We start from the raw sequence: 14,840 nt of genomic DNA, 5'->3' as shown, positions 1-14,840 counted from the left end.
ACAGTCAGAACACGTGAAGTTTGGCTTACTGTATTTTTGCAGCTGTCGTCATCTCAATAGTCAATTTCCTTGCCACAAAGCTTTAGCATGTTGTAGTTTTATTAGCTATTCTCACAATATTTCTTGTCTACATACCACATAGATCCACATATGAATAAACTGAGTTGCAGTTGCGTTTTCTGTAGAGGTGCCTTTCAGTGATGTTCATTTTATATGGTGTCTTACTCAAGGGAAAGGTTCTAGAAAGTTAATCACCAAGAGTTACAGCAGATTGTCTGAAGAAAGAAGAAGAGAAATGGTGGTATTATGAATTATATTGATAATTAATGAGTTTGCAAACTCATGTACCATGGTTAAAGGTCAAGCCAAGGATGTTGCATTGTGGAATATAGTATTCCTCACAGTGATTGTTCCTTACTGCACATTCAGGCAAATCTGGTCCATGTAGGCAGAATATTTGCATACTATGCACAGTGTTCACACTGCATATGCAATATATTACGAATGCTATTCTGAACGCATGCAATCATGCTCTTTCCATGAATTATAGAACATCCCTCTGATTCAATAATAGCACACCCTTTATGCTGTTTTGACAATAAATGACTCTTCTCCAGCAGGATGATTTGATGAAAAACAAATTGTTTTATTTGGTAATACTTTGACATAATATTTTCCAGTGATTATATACAGTTTTTTAATGTTTTGCTAACATTCCCACTAAGGAAACTGTTTGTTTTTTACTGTTCTCTGAACATTCAAGATGTCCAGTTTTAAAATGTTTTTTTTATTGTTTATCATTGTTATTAATTTAATTTAGAATTTTTTTCAATTTACAGTTGGCTCTTTCTGAAAAAACGATAGTTCTGGAAATGCTGGTCTGAGCGTGCAGTTGGGCCTCCGGGCCTGCAGCTTCATAATGTTGGTAGGTTTAGGTATATGTAAGGTGGGAGATGTTGGATCTGGATCCAACCACGCCCCCTGGATCTTGTGGGCTGCAGCAAGACGCTCCTCAAAATATTGGAGAGGGTTTTTTTCACCCGGCCCCTCCTTCTCACACAGGTTGCCAGATTAATGACACTGAATGAAATACGCTGTGTTTTCCGCCAACTGGCAACCCGGGGTGCCGAAATACAATTGGGTAAACTGGCAGTGGGCGGGTTACACAGACCAAAACAGAGACCGACATTCAGGCCCCGGAACGCACATTTTCAAAGGAGAATAACTGACTGTAGCATTGTTTTTAAGATAAACAAGTATGTTGATTTAGCATGTTTCTTAAATATGTGCAAACATATTATGGTATTTTTATGCTTTAGCAGAGACAAAAACTTACATACAGCACCTTTAATGGGCCTTTACACCACAGACATTCATTCTCGAAGGGATCTAATGGGGCCTAGATAGCCTATTGTTTTTCATAGATACATTAAAACACAAACTGCTTTCCCTTTCCTGTCCTGTTCTCTCACATTACTCGTCGTTTTTTCTCTGCTCCTCTTAGTTTCCCACCTGTGCTGCTGCATATCGAGTTCCAGCCCCCTCATTTACCTGGAGCGAATTTGCACAAATTCCCCAGCCGCGCATTTGAGAGGGAGGAGGTCAGGAGAGGGAGGAGATAGAGCAGGAAATAATGAGGTTTGAGAGGAATTTATCCTTAAACAACATCCAGAAGAAAAAACGAAAGACATGATTCAATAAATGTGCTAACATTTCCATGAAGCTCAAGGGTTGTTTGGCACGAGGAACACCTGGAACTGTGATTTACCTGGAAGAGACGCTGGGGAGAAGAGCGCGGAGAGTGAGCCCTTTGGGAGATCAAGAAATAAATAACAGTAAGCAGGTGAAGTGGTTTGTAGGTGAAACTCCCAAGTGTTCACAGTTTAGCACTTTGTTTTATTAATCTAACATGACAGTGAGTGTTACTGTGTCTCTTTCTCTGGATGGAATGTGTCGTTCCCAAGCATCAGAATAGGACAGGTGATGCTAATTTAGATATTCCTCAGTGTTCACAAGCTTGTTTATATTTCATTGTGTGCATTTACGATGTCATCCAGAAAAAAAACGCTTTTTTTTTTTTTTTTTTGTATGCACCAGGTAATAAACAGTACTTTAAAAATATATTAATTTATTTAAAAATGTATACTTACGTCGCAAGTCATTTGATTAATACTTTTTAAATATTGTAATTTATATTTAGAAACAACTATATATATATTATTAATATTGTATTATTTAGTTCTTTTAAAAATACAATTAAATGATATATTGTGACACTGTCTATTTGACTGTCTATTTGTTTCAGGTCAGCATGGTAACAGTATAATGAATGACAGATTTCATGCAAGTGCTTCAAGCCTGGTCACTGCAACTGACCTCTGTTAATATGGGCTTCATCCTTCATTTCCAGAACAGACTGTCTCTGTGCATTGCTCTGTCATGGCTGATAGCAAGGCAGAAAGAGGTTTGTATTACTGACATGCTTTTATCGTTCAAGCAGCGTAAACTGTATATTTAATCATTTCAATAAATTAATATTCCTGTATATGCAGTGATCCAGCTGGTCCAAAGCGAATTGAACCGAAAACTATATATAGTAGGCTATATAATTTATAATGGCATAAATAATATCCTTGACTTTTAAATTTTTTTTATTTATTATGTATGCCCTTAATTTACGTTTTATATTTTCTTACTTAATGGCAATAGTTATGCCAGGCCAAAATCTGAGTATTTCTACAAAACTCTGAATATTTTTATTTGTGGACATTTTTGGAAATTGATTTGGAAAGTATTTTTATCAGCTTGAAAATATATAAAAAACTATTTTCGGTGTTCCAAAGTTTGTTCTGTTTGTTTTTTTCCCCCTGAAATATCTTTTTTTTTTGCTTTAGAATGTTACTGTTATGAAATGTGGGGAAAAAGGCATAATTTATTGTCATTACTGTCATTTAAGTGTCATTAAAAAATATGATGCTTTAGTGTCATAATTGACACATTGCATGCTAAAGTAATTACAGTAGGAATGATCTGTATACCACTCCAGAAAATTATGTATTAAATGTTTGTAATAAACAAGCATTTAGTCAACATTAAATGCTTGTAATAAATGTTTTCATATGACTCACTTTATTTACTTATTTAGCAATACATTTATTTGACAAGTTTTCCACCTCAAGGCTGAACATGAACTTTGGGTGTGTGTTGTTTAGTACTGAAAAGCAGTAGTATTTCAGGCACACAATTAAAAACTGTTGGGTGGGTTTGTCTCTTAAGATGTGGCTCAGAATTTCCATTCTTGTAAAATGATTAATTTCTAACTGAAAGTTTTGGATGACGTGATGGTCTATCATCTTTGCTAAGGAGTCAAATGGGAGGTTCGAGCCAACGACCGTCATTTTCATCAATCCTGTCGCCGCAGATCTTTCTTTTGTTTCCGCTGGGGGCGTTATGCTGTACGTGAGAGACTTTTTTTGATGCATATTGTCTGGAGTGAAGTAGTTATGGAAGCATAAAACAACATTTGATACCTTTTGGCTGCCACACATTATGTTGATGTTTCCAGTGGTGTGACAGCATTACCCAGTTTTATTCATTGTTTAACACTTTCCTAATGGGTTTTGTTTCCAGGACAATATGGTGCGGAGCTACAAATACACCCCTTTGACATTTTTGCCCCTTAACCTGTATGAACAGTTCCAGCGAGCGGCACATCTTTTCTTCCTACTTATTGTGGTCTTGCAGGTTTGTGGGTTTTATTTCCCATTTCTGTGAAGGTGTATGTAAAGTTTTGACTTCAACTATTTATATATACATGCATGCATACATACACACATATGTAAAATGAACATTCACACTTATTTCAGAATATTATATTATGTATACAATTATATAGATATATAGCACATTATGCACACACACACACACTGTATATATAATTCATTTATTAAAAGTGTAGGTTTCATATTGTAGGTCAATATTTTTGTATATGTAGATTTTGTATGTGCATATTTGTGTGTGTGTGTGTGTGTATACTATATGGACAAAAGTATTGGGACACCCCCTTCTAATGAACAGGTTTGACTACAATGATATGATATTCTAGGGAATTGTGTGCTTCTAATTTTATAGCAACAGTTTGGACAGGATTATTTTCTATTCTAACATAAAAACGCCTGTGTATAAGGCAAGGTTAAAAAAAGAAATGATCGCTTTAGTCAATGTGGAAGAACTTGACTGATCTGCAGAAAGCCAAGTCCTAATTCAATTGAACACCTCTGGTGTGACTTTAAATGCAGACCTTGAGCCAAAAACGCATCACCAAACACCAATGACATGTACATATGGGTACAGCCATTTTAGACACTTCCAAAACTGTTGCAACAGAGATGGAAATACAAGGTCTGCATTTAAAGTCACACCAGAGGTGTTCACCTGGGATTAGGACATGACTTTATATAGACCATTTACTTTTTATTTATATTTTTTAATCTCTTAGGTGGAAATTTATGCTGTTTTGTGCGTCTTTCATTTACAGTGTGTTCCTGTAATTGCAACCATCCCTTGGTACAGCACTATGCTTCCTTTGCTGTTTGTTCTGCTTGTGCGTGGGTGTAAAGATCTAGCCACAGACTTGGTGAGTCTGTCATTCTTTTCATTCTCTCAATCGATGCTTTTAAACTACTTTCACTTACATAGAAGTTTAAAGAGCAGCCATATCTCAGTTTTCAGCCATTTTCCCCTCACTCCCACATCTGTCTATTATGCTCCCACGTCTCACAGGGCCGACGACGTAGTGATGCACAAATTAACCGGCGCCCATGTGACATTGTCACTCCTGAGGGGTGAGTAATGCTGTCAGGGGCCTGGAAAGCTCAGAAACAACACAAACACATCAACATCAACAGAATTTAGATTTACAGAGAATTTCTCACTTAAAAAGTCCTCCTCTTAAATATCTCCCTTGCAGCTTCAAAACTGTTAAGTGGAAAGATGTACATGTTGGTGACATTCTCCAGGTTCATAAGGACCAGATCATACCTGTGAGTGTGTGTGTGTGTGTGAGTGTGTGTGTGTATGTGTGTTTCTAACCCAGCAGCCAAAAATGTATTTGGACACACAAGTCACACTTTTAAATATGAATTTCATTGCATTAGATACCAATACCAAACTTCCTGATCTCATTTTTGGTCTCAAAGTGACTTTTAGTGGAGCTATGAAGTTATTTCCCCACTTAAGATTGACTGCAAACAAGTTTAGCTAACGCTAACAACCCTAAAGTTTGTTCTGTTGTTTGTCCCAGGCAGATTTGCTCCTCCTTTGCAGCACTGAGCCACACAGCCTTTGCTACGTAGAAACAGCAGACATCGATGGGTAAGAGCAAAGATGGGTACAATGTGAAACTTTAAATTTATAGACATTTTAAGAAAGAAATGTACCTGTTAAGAGTGTGTTGATAGTCTGTGTAGTTAGATGAGGTGGCAGATTTGAAAAACAAAAAGGCGGGAATAAAGAACCTTAAACTATTTCAACAACAAAAAAAGGATTCTTCAGGCTCCTTGGTTCTAAATAGAACTGTTACTATGTTTAAAGAAACTTTAAAGAACCATACCATGTTGTGGAAAATTAGCTCCAGTGCTAATGTAGCATGTTTGCATTGTTCTTACACTGTATTATTCTGCTGTTTGCAGAGAAACCAACTTGAAGTTTCGCCAGGCTCTGAGTGTAACTCATACTGAGATGAAAGGAGATTCAGTTAAGCAAAGCCTGGCAGCTTTTGATGGTTTGTATGGACTCGCAAACATTGGAGTCATTCATTTGTAGTGACCAGAAGATAAGCTTTCTATTCATTTCTTTGACTCTTTCTCTCTCTTTTTTAACCTTAGGTATTGTGTGGTGCGAAGAACCAAACGGTAACTTGCATTCCTTCAAAGGTGAGTTACATTGGAAAGAAGAGCGCCACCTTCTGGACACAGACCATCTGCTCCTCTGAGGAACTGTGCTGCGAAACACGGACATTGCTTATGGATTAGCTATATACACAGGTAAATAAAATGTGTGCTATTTGTAGCCTAAACACTACCAGTCCTGTGCAGAGCTATTGTTTCAAATGGCCTTGGTTGGCAGCTGAAATATTAAATGTTTTTCTTTGACCATAACAGGCTCAGATAGTAAAATTCTGCGAAACTGTGGAAAACTAAAACTGAAGAAAACTCAAGTGGAAATACTACTAAACAAAACTGTGTTGGTGGTAAGAGAGAGAACGAAACTGTATAACTTTGCATCAACTATTATCTTAAAATTAAAAATATTAACGTAAAATTGACATGAATAGCCTGAATAGTAGCTTTTTTAAGTGCATTGATTGTGTAATCACTAGTTAACCTTCTTAACTGTATATAACAATTCAAATCATGCAAATATCATATATAATTGGTTAGAGTGATCTGATTAATTGTAAGAAATACTTTTTTTTTTTTACTAATTAAAAGCTTATTTTAATAATCAAAAATATAATTGTGAAGACAACTAAATAACCTCCATTCCTTTTTTTTTTTAATTTAGGCTAATTTTGTTGTGACTGTTTTTATGTGTATGCATTATAAATACATTTTTTATTTAGAAGTGATTTTATTTTGAAAATGTTTTTATACTATTTATTTTAATTTTGTTTATATATTTTTATATTTGTTTTTATTTATTTAATTTTTTTTACTTTTCTTTATGTATTAACACACTTGTCTTTATGAATGTTTCTTAAGAATCTATCTGAAAATGTTCCCTTTCTAACTCAGTATTTATCATGTTTCAGATTCTGCTGTTCATGCTAACAACAGCCCTTCTCCTGATTTTTGAGCACTGGTTTTCCCCTCAGTACGACATTGTCTCTGTCTTGCAGCGCGATTCGTCTCCTGCCTACCTGGGCTTCATCACCTTCTGGGGCTACATCATTTTGCTTAGTCCTTCGATGCCCATGTCTCTCTATATAACGTAACACCAGCTCTCCATATTCTCATTATGCCTTTTCTAACATTTAGTTTATCTTTTAATATTTCGCTCACCGTTTCATTGTCTCGCACCAGATTTGAAGTGATCCACATGGTGCATTGTCTCCTGATTGGCTGGGATGTTGAGATGTACTGGGAGGACAATAATAGCCCCGCTCAGGCCCGTACAACCACCCTGAATGAGGAATTAGGTCAGGTGGGCCACCTGCTCAGCGACAAGACCGGCACTCTAACACAAAACCGCCTGCTTTTTCGTCAGTGCTTCATCGCCGGACACATTTATGGTCTGTTAATTTCTTTGATGCTCTTTTCAGCCTTCTGTACTTTATAATGTCACTAATGATGAGTGTCTGTTTGTTCAGGTGACATGTCAAAGGAACTGAAGGTAAAAAGTAATACATTAATTTATTACTGTTCTACTGTACAGACCAAGTCAAAGTTGATACATTTCATTTCTTGATTTCAACAAGCCGCTAGACTTAAGCTGGAACCGGTTTTCCTGTGGTGGACTGAAGTTTTCCGACCAGCAGTTGGTGGACAATCTGCGTGAACGGAGAAGCCCTGAGTGCCAAGAGTTCTTCACGGCTCTGGCCCTTTGCCACACTGTCATGAGCGAGTGGAGGGATGGTTAGTAGAAATTATATTTATTCTGGCATTATTGTAATTGATAGGAGACAAGGAAGGGGAATGATGAAAACATAGCTGCTAAATGCAATTAAAGGGCCATAAATTATAGCATTTACAACCAAAGTTTTTTTTTGGACCCTCAGGACATGGGTCCCAATGTAAAAGCATCACACATTCACAGCTTCATTTAAAAAAATGTTTAAAAGTTTGTAATGCAGGTTAAATGTTGTCAACAATAACCTACACTAACGTTCAAAGGTTTTGGGTCAGGACAAGTGTTTTTGAAAAAAGTTTCTAATGCTCACCAGGGCTCCATTAGTAAAAACAGCAATATTGTGTTGTTATTACAGTTTAAAATAACCGTTTTCTTTTTTTTTTGTAAATGCTAAAATGTTATGTATTCCTGTGATGCATAGCTGAATTTTCAGCATCATTACTCCAGTCTTCAGTGTCACATAATCCTTCATAACTTATTCTAGTATGCTGATTTGATGCTCAAGAAACCTCAAACTTCATCTTCAGACCTCAAACCTTTAAACAGTAGTGTAAACGTAACTTTTAAGCTCTTGGTAGCGCTAGAAGGGTTGAACGGCTTTAAGAATTTTATTACAATGGTCATGGTGAAGAAAAATATGAAGAAAATTTTAAGAAGTGCCTACAAATTTTTGATAGTTTACCCCTAAAGAATGGATGCCAGATGGAATACTGCACCATAAAATGGAGACCAGGCAAAACCATAGGAAAGTATATTTTACATTGTTTTATAATTTTTTTTTAAATACAGGTTTGCCTCATTACCAGGCTTCCTCTCCAGATGAGGAAGCTCTGGTGTGTGCAGCACGGGAGCTTGGCTGGGTGTTTCTCTCCCGTACACGAGAAACCCTCACCATCAGCTCCTGGCCCTCCTGGACTTCACCAGCAAGAGGAGACGTATGTCAGTACTGGGTGACATACATAAATTTTAAAAGTATGTCAGTACTGGGTGAGTTTCATCAATTGCTCCTAAAGAAATAGTTCACCCAAAAATTAAAATTCTGTCATCATTTACTCATGCCGTTCCAAACTTGTTAGACTTCTTTTTAAACTTCTGTGAAACACAAAAGAGGATATTTTGAAGAATGTTTTTGTCTATATAATGACTGGCCCACTGTATTGGCAAAAAAACATCACTGTTACCTTTTGGGTTTGTTCTTTTCAAATTTCTAAAATATTTTGAAGTTGAAGCCCAAGGCATACTTCAGTTCTGCTTGCTGCTGTCTGTTTGTTGGTTTTTCTCCATTGCTGAGTTGATGCTGCCTACTTTCGCGCGAAATGTCATGTCGCAGGAGGGGGCGGGGTGGGGTGCGGTGGGTGGAGATGCGAGTGGAGCAGGGGATTGGATGAGAGCAGTTAACCAATGTAAGCTGTCCGGCCGGACAGCTTACATTGGTCAATTTCTCTGCGGGTGTACACCCAATAGAGTGAATGGATTTTTTTCATTCTTTTTTCTCTTCATATTATTAGGATTGTACTGTAGAACCATAACCAGCATCTAAACGAGGTTATTAATAATGAACAATCTTTGAAATCGTAGACCATAGCTTTAAGATTTTGTGCACAGCCAAACACATAGGCTTTCAAAGTTTATTAGCACAAAAAGGCACATATGTGAACTGAGTGAAATCAAGCTGTTTGCATACAGCTTGTTGATGAAATTCATGCTGTGCAAGGTACATAGGATATCTGTAAAAACATATTAACATATAGGTTAATGTATGGGGTTTTTGTAGTGCGGGACTCTGGAGGACAGTTGAAGCTGTACTGTAAAGATGCAGATATTGTTGTTCTGGAAAGGCTTCAGAGGGACTGGCCACTTCAGGAGAGCACCAAGAGAGCTCTAGAGGTGAGGCGACTTTAAAGGCCCATCCATTGTTATAATCATTCTGAAATGCCAAAGTCCGTCATCAATATAATTTGGTTTAGAACGGTCTCACAAGATTACTTTCCCAAACATCTGCCTTCGAATGCAAGATAACATGTCAGAGTTTGCTATTGCATTTTGTCTGCACACTCTAAAGCCCGAGACACACTGCACGATTTTAACAATCCTATAAGATCATTGCCTGTCACACTGTGCGTCATGGATCTAATAAACTTGACTACGAAATGTGTGTGGACTGTACGATGATGACACCTATTTTTTCCTTCTCCAGATGTTTGTCATGTCTAAAGAGCCGGAGGTTTGGATCACAGACAGGAGAGCAGTGAAGAGCAAAGCAGCGCTAGTAATTTCGGGTCCTGAACCGGTGAGCATATACTTTTAAATCTGAACATTTTAGAATATAATCTATACAGTACAATAATAGAAAGTAATACTTTTATTCTGGAATGATGCATTCAATTGATCAAAAGTGACTGTCAAGACATTTATAATGTTACAGAAGATTTCTATAAAATGCTATTCTTTTGAAAAAATGTACACTAAAAAACAATGATGCTAAATTTTCTTAAGGTAAGTGGTAAGGTAAAATTTATTTTAGCTACATAAAAAAAAAAACGTTGAAAGTTAGTCAAATAAATGTAGCTAAAATAAATTGATTGCAACCACTTACCCTAAAATAAATTAGTAAATTCAATGAATATTTTTTTTCAGTGCCTGTTTCCACAGATAGATTGAGCAGCACAACTGTTTTCAGCATTGATAATAATCAGAAATGTTTCTTGAGCAGCAAATCAGCATATTAGAATGATTTCTGAAGGATCATGTGACAAAGACTGGAGTAATGATGCTGAAAATTCAGTTTTGCAACACTGGAATAAATTACATTTTAAAATATATTACAATACAAAACTGTTCTTTTAAATTGTGATATTTTTTCACAATATTAATGATGTTACTGTTTATTTTCTGAACATAATTCACCAAAACGACAGAATGGGGGGCGAAGTTTGTTGCTCTGTCTGATCAATGCCAGTCTGTATTGTGCTGTCGTGTGACACCAGCGCAAACAGCAGAAGTGGTCGAGATGGTCAGGAAGCATTCGACTTCGATTACAATGGCGATAGGCGATGGCGCCAACGATGTCAATATGATCAAGAGTGAGATATTTACCGTTTGATCAAAACAGCAACTATTTAAATGCATCGTTTGTTAATTCTCACATTGCTAATCAACTAAACTCTCGTATTTTCACCAGCGGCACATATAGGCGTTGGTCTTTGTGGCGTGGAGGGCAGTCAGGCGGTGCAGAATGCAGATTTCGCTCTGGCTCAGTTCAGATTCCTTCGCAGGCTGCTGCTGGTACACGGGCACTGGTCATACTACCGCATCTGCATCCTTCTGCGCTATTTCCTCTACAAAACCACTGCTTTTGCTCTGGTGCACATTTGGTATAGTCTCTACAATGGCTTCAGCGCTCAGGTAGAGCAACTAGGTCACTTAATCCACTTTACACCCACCAACTCCAACCACACTGCAAAAATATGTCATTACAGTCAAACTGTCAAAACAACATGCAGTATTGGTTCTCTAAGATATGATACGAGCAGCTGATTTTGGTGCATTTTTTCCCTCTTTTCCAGCCTATGTATGAGAGCTGGTTTATTAGCCTCTACACAACACTGTACACATCCCTGCCTATACAGTGCATGGTTTTTTTTTGAACAGGTAAGCTAAATACCAACCGATCACAAGAAATCTAACATCTGATTGGTTCATCTGGAAGTCTAACTGGTTACATTAACTCCATGATAGGATGTGAGTGCCAAGACTTGTCTGTGTTGGCCTGAGATCTACTCGATTGGACAGAAGAAGCAGCTTTTCAATCCTGTAGTTCTGGCCATCACGCTCCTCTACTCGATCTACACCTCCATCATCCTGTTCTTCATCCCTATGGGAATATTGCAGTACTCTGCTCTCGATTACCAGACTTTAGCCGTAACAGTTCAAACATCTGTGGTGCTCACCATGACTGTTGAGGTAACTAGATGACATCAACAAATATGATCATATATAATAGAAGTATGATTAAATAGAAGTATAGTTTTGTTTCTGTCTGTCGGTTTTAGGTTATTCTGCATACAAAATTCTGGACCAAGTACAGCATTGCAGCAGTTGTTTTTAGTTTGGTGGCGTTCTTTCTGTCCATGCTGGCTCTCCATAGCACTCGACTCTTCACTGCCTCTCCTAAAGACTACTTTTTTTCTGGGTATTCATGTCTGCAGATTAATCATTGTTCATGTAAATCACATATCCCTGAAAGAAGGGACAAATGCATTTAATCAAGTAGTAAGCGTTCTATATGAAGAGTTCAGATGCAAAAGCCTCTAAGCATTTTTATAAGGCTCCTATATTTGTTATTTCACTTTAATTGCAAAGAAAAGGACCTATACATTGCCATTAGATTAAAATTACTGAACGTAAACATTATACAGTCTGATAAAAATGCTAATGTTAGATGAAAATTTCAGATGGCACTTAGAGGCTTTTGTATCTGAACTCTTCCTATCACCGTATCAGAGCTCCATTTTTATAGAAAATGCGCTTGAAAAGAGTCATTTGAGGTGTTTTATTTATCTTTATTATTTTTTAAATATGTTTTGTTTTTATGATTGTATTGGTTTCCTTGATTTACCCAATAATCGCAAATGACTTTTTTTTTATTAATATAGATTTTAGAAGGAATTTACTGATTTTTATAACTGAGAGTAAATGTTTATAATTATATTTGCATTTAAATGTCATAGAATTTTAAAAATAATTTGAACTGATTAAATATGAAAATGAATGAATATTAGGAAAATTTGTAAAATTTATGAATAATTTACATTTGTAAATATTTTGAAAATTTTGAATAAATATTAGAAAAATTACTTTTGAAAAATTCATATTCATTTTGAATTTTATATTTAGCATTTTGCAGTATCTGCAAAATGTTAATTATTTTACCAAAATAAGTGGGGTCATACAAAATCCATGTTATTATTTTAGTACTGACCTGAATAAGACAGACATGAATAATCACATAAAATCCCTTGTCAATCACTGCCTCCTAATAATCCCCATTCAATGAATTTGCTCCATAACTCTCTCTCCTCTCCACCTGTAGCTGGTGTGTGGTGAGCGCACTGGTGCCGTTGTCCTGTAGCTGCCATTGCATCATCCAAGTGGATCCCCTCATGAGTGTAAAGTGCTTTGGGTGTACAGCAATACACAAAGCACTATATAAATGCCTCCTTCATTCATATCTTCTGTAGCCTCTGAAGGGCGGTACTAAATATGATATTTAGGCAAAATAAGAAAAATGTACACATCTTCATCCTGTTCAAAAGTTTACACCTCAGGCTTTTAATGCATCGAGTGTGAATGTGTCTTTTACTGATGAAATACTTTATCATTTTGATATTAACTTCAATATTAAATATTAACCTTATTCATAATTTATATATTTTTTAATTATTTTAAGGTATAATTTGTATTAGATAATAAAATATTCATCTCATTTTAAAATCCTTTATTCACATGTTTCGCATGAGCATGTGAACCTTTCATATTTTCACAATCTGAATTTTTGAGACTCTCTGTATTTATACATACCACCAGGAGGCAGTGTTAAAAGACTGTATAGCTGTAAAATATAAGCGTGCAGAAACTCTTTATAAGGGATTTCAAGCAGATTCCCTTAATGTTGAAACGCTGTTGATTATTTGAACTTGAATTTTCAGGAGCATCACCGAATGCTTACAGTACCCCTGAGGTTTGGCTGACCATATGTGTGACCACCTGTATTGCTGTCCTTCCCTCAATAACCACACGGGCCTTAGGTCTTGTGCTAACAAACCCCAACAAACATAAGGTTGATCTCTACTTTATCACAAATCCTTTTGTCACAATTAGCATATAAGACATGTTGTTGTGTTATTGTCTGTGCTCACCGTATTGTCCTTTTTTACACATGCAGATCCACAGCTCGAATGAGCCTGTTGAGCTGAAGTCGTGGTTTCAGAGAGGAACCCTTCAGCGTCGTTCATCCTATGCGATGTCCCAAGGGAAAGGTTTTGGAAAGTTAATCACCACAGGAGTTGGGCTTCCCTCTACGGCATCCCCACAGGACAGGAGAGCTACAGCAGATAGTCTGAAGAAAGATTCTCCACAGGGTTCACGTATAGAAATGAATTGTGGTGATGTGGCATGCTAGCATCTTCAGTGTGTTTTGTCATGCACTGAAAATGTGATACGAGTAGCAAATATTTTAACTGAAAACGTCTGTGGTCCAGAAACCTAGGGGTTTTGGTGCAATTCCAAAATGGAGGCCCGGAACACACCTAATTTAATTGATAGTGACCATTTTGCCAATACTTAATGTTATTTAAAATGCAAAAAAAGTTGTAAATCCCCTATTTGTCATAACACTATGAGCATCATGGGGCCAAATAGTTGATAAAAGGTAAATCCCATCACCTTTAGTTTGTAATATTAGATCTTTTAAATATACTTGTATTTTTGTATAAAATTTTACAACTAAATATATTTAATTGAAAATAAATATTTTTTCTCATTGCTGCAGTGAAATCCAGGCTAGATAAATAAACAGACAATCGCATGAAAATGTCCAACAATGATTTTATTTGATTTCAAAACACGCGATTTACCCATTTTTACCGTCTTTTTTTCTTTTTTTTCTGTAACAGTTATTACTCCAATTTGTCTCCTTCTTGCACTGAATGAAAGTGCTCCACAGGCTCTCTGGCTCCCCCTGTAGGACAGGAGGAGGAATGAGGCTCTCCATAATAACATACCCTTTAACCTTTAACAGCTGCCTGAGAACAAGTTTTTGTGTGAATGTGAAGCTTCAATGGGATATTAAAACTGTCAAAATCTTGTGCAGAAGATTTTAAACAAGGACTGGTGTTTTCTCCTTAATATTTCCTGCACTAGGTCTTAACATTGAACTTAAATTCATGAAAGGGAAATCCTTACACCTGTCAAATATAGTCAGCCAGGCATCTCAACAGCTTCAGAAACACACACTGATTGTTTTTTTTTTGGATTGTCTTTACCCTTGGATCAATCATTGGCTTGGGTAGATATGCTCTAAGAAGAGTTTATGTGCATGAGCTTTTTACTTTGCAAACACTCCTCCTTATATACAGTGTTTTAGTATGAAATAATCTGGGCTAATTTGCTACACTGCAATTCCCTGCTTTAAAAAAAACACTTAAACCAGC

The 14,840-nt window shown here is 36.6% G+C and overlaps 1 pseudogene across 1 annotated transcript; it reads left to right on the top strand.

Moving 5' to 3' along the window:
- The first annotated feature begins 2,439 nt into the window (after positions 1–2,439).
- Positions 2,440–14,391, top strand: LOC306867285 (phospholipid-transporting ATPase IC-like; annotated as a pseudogene). The gene is made up of 24 exons: positions 2,440–2,464; positions 3,364–3,455; positions 3,631–3,744; positions 4,538–4,636; positions 4,783–4,844; positions 4,970–5,042; positions 5,303–5,373; positions 5,691–5,782; positions 5,886–6,044; positions 6,162–6,250; positions 6,812–6,990; positions 7,083–7,291; positions 7,370–7,392; positions 7,478–7,634; positions 8,419–8,568; positions 9,404–9,516; positions 9,827–9,919; positions 10,126–10,132; positions 10,548–10,712; positions 10,811–11,034; positions 11,196–11,264; positions 11,368–11,592; positions 13,574–13,775; positions 14,375–14,391. The product of its transcript is annotated as a phospholipid-transporting ATPase IC-like (transcript).
- The last annotated feature ends 449 nt before the right edge of the window (positions 14,392–14,840 follow it).

The sequence above is a fragment of the Barbus barbus genome (assembly GCF_936440315.1).
Source record: "Barbus barbus genome assembly, chromosome: 49".
NCBI classification, from domain to species: domain Eukaryota; kingdom Metazoa; phylum Chordata; class Actinopteri; order Cypriniformes; family Cyprinidae; genus Barbus; species Barbus barbus.
This window is presented reverse-complemented; position numbering and strand designations above follow the sequence as displayed.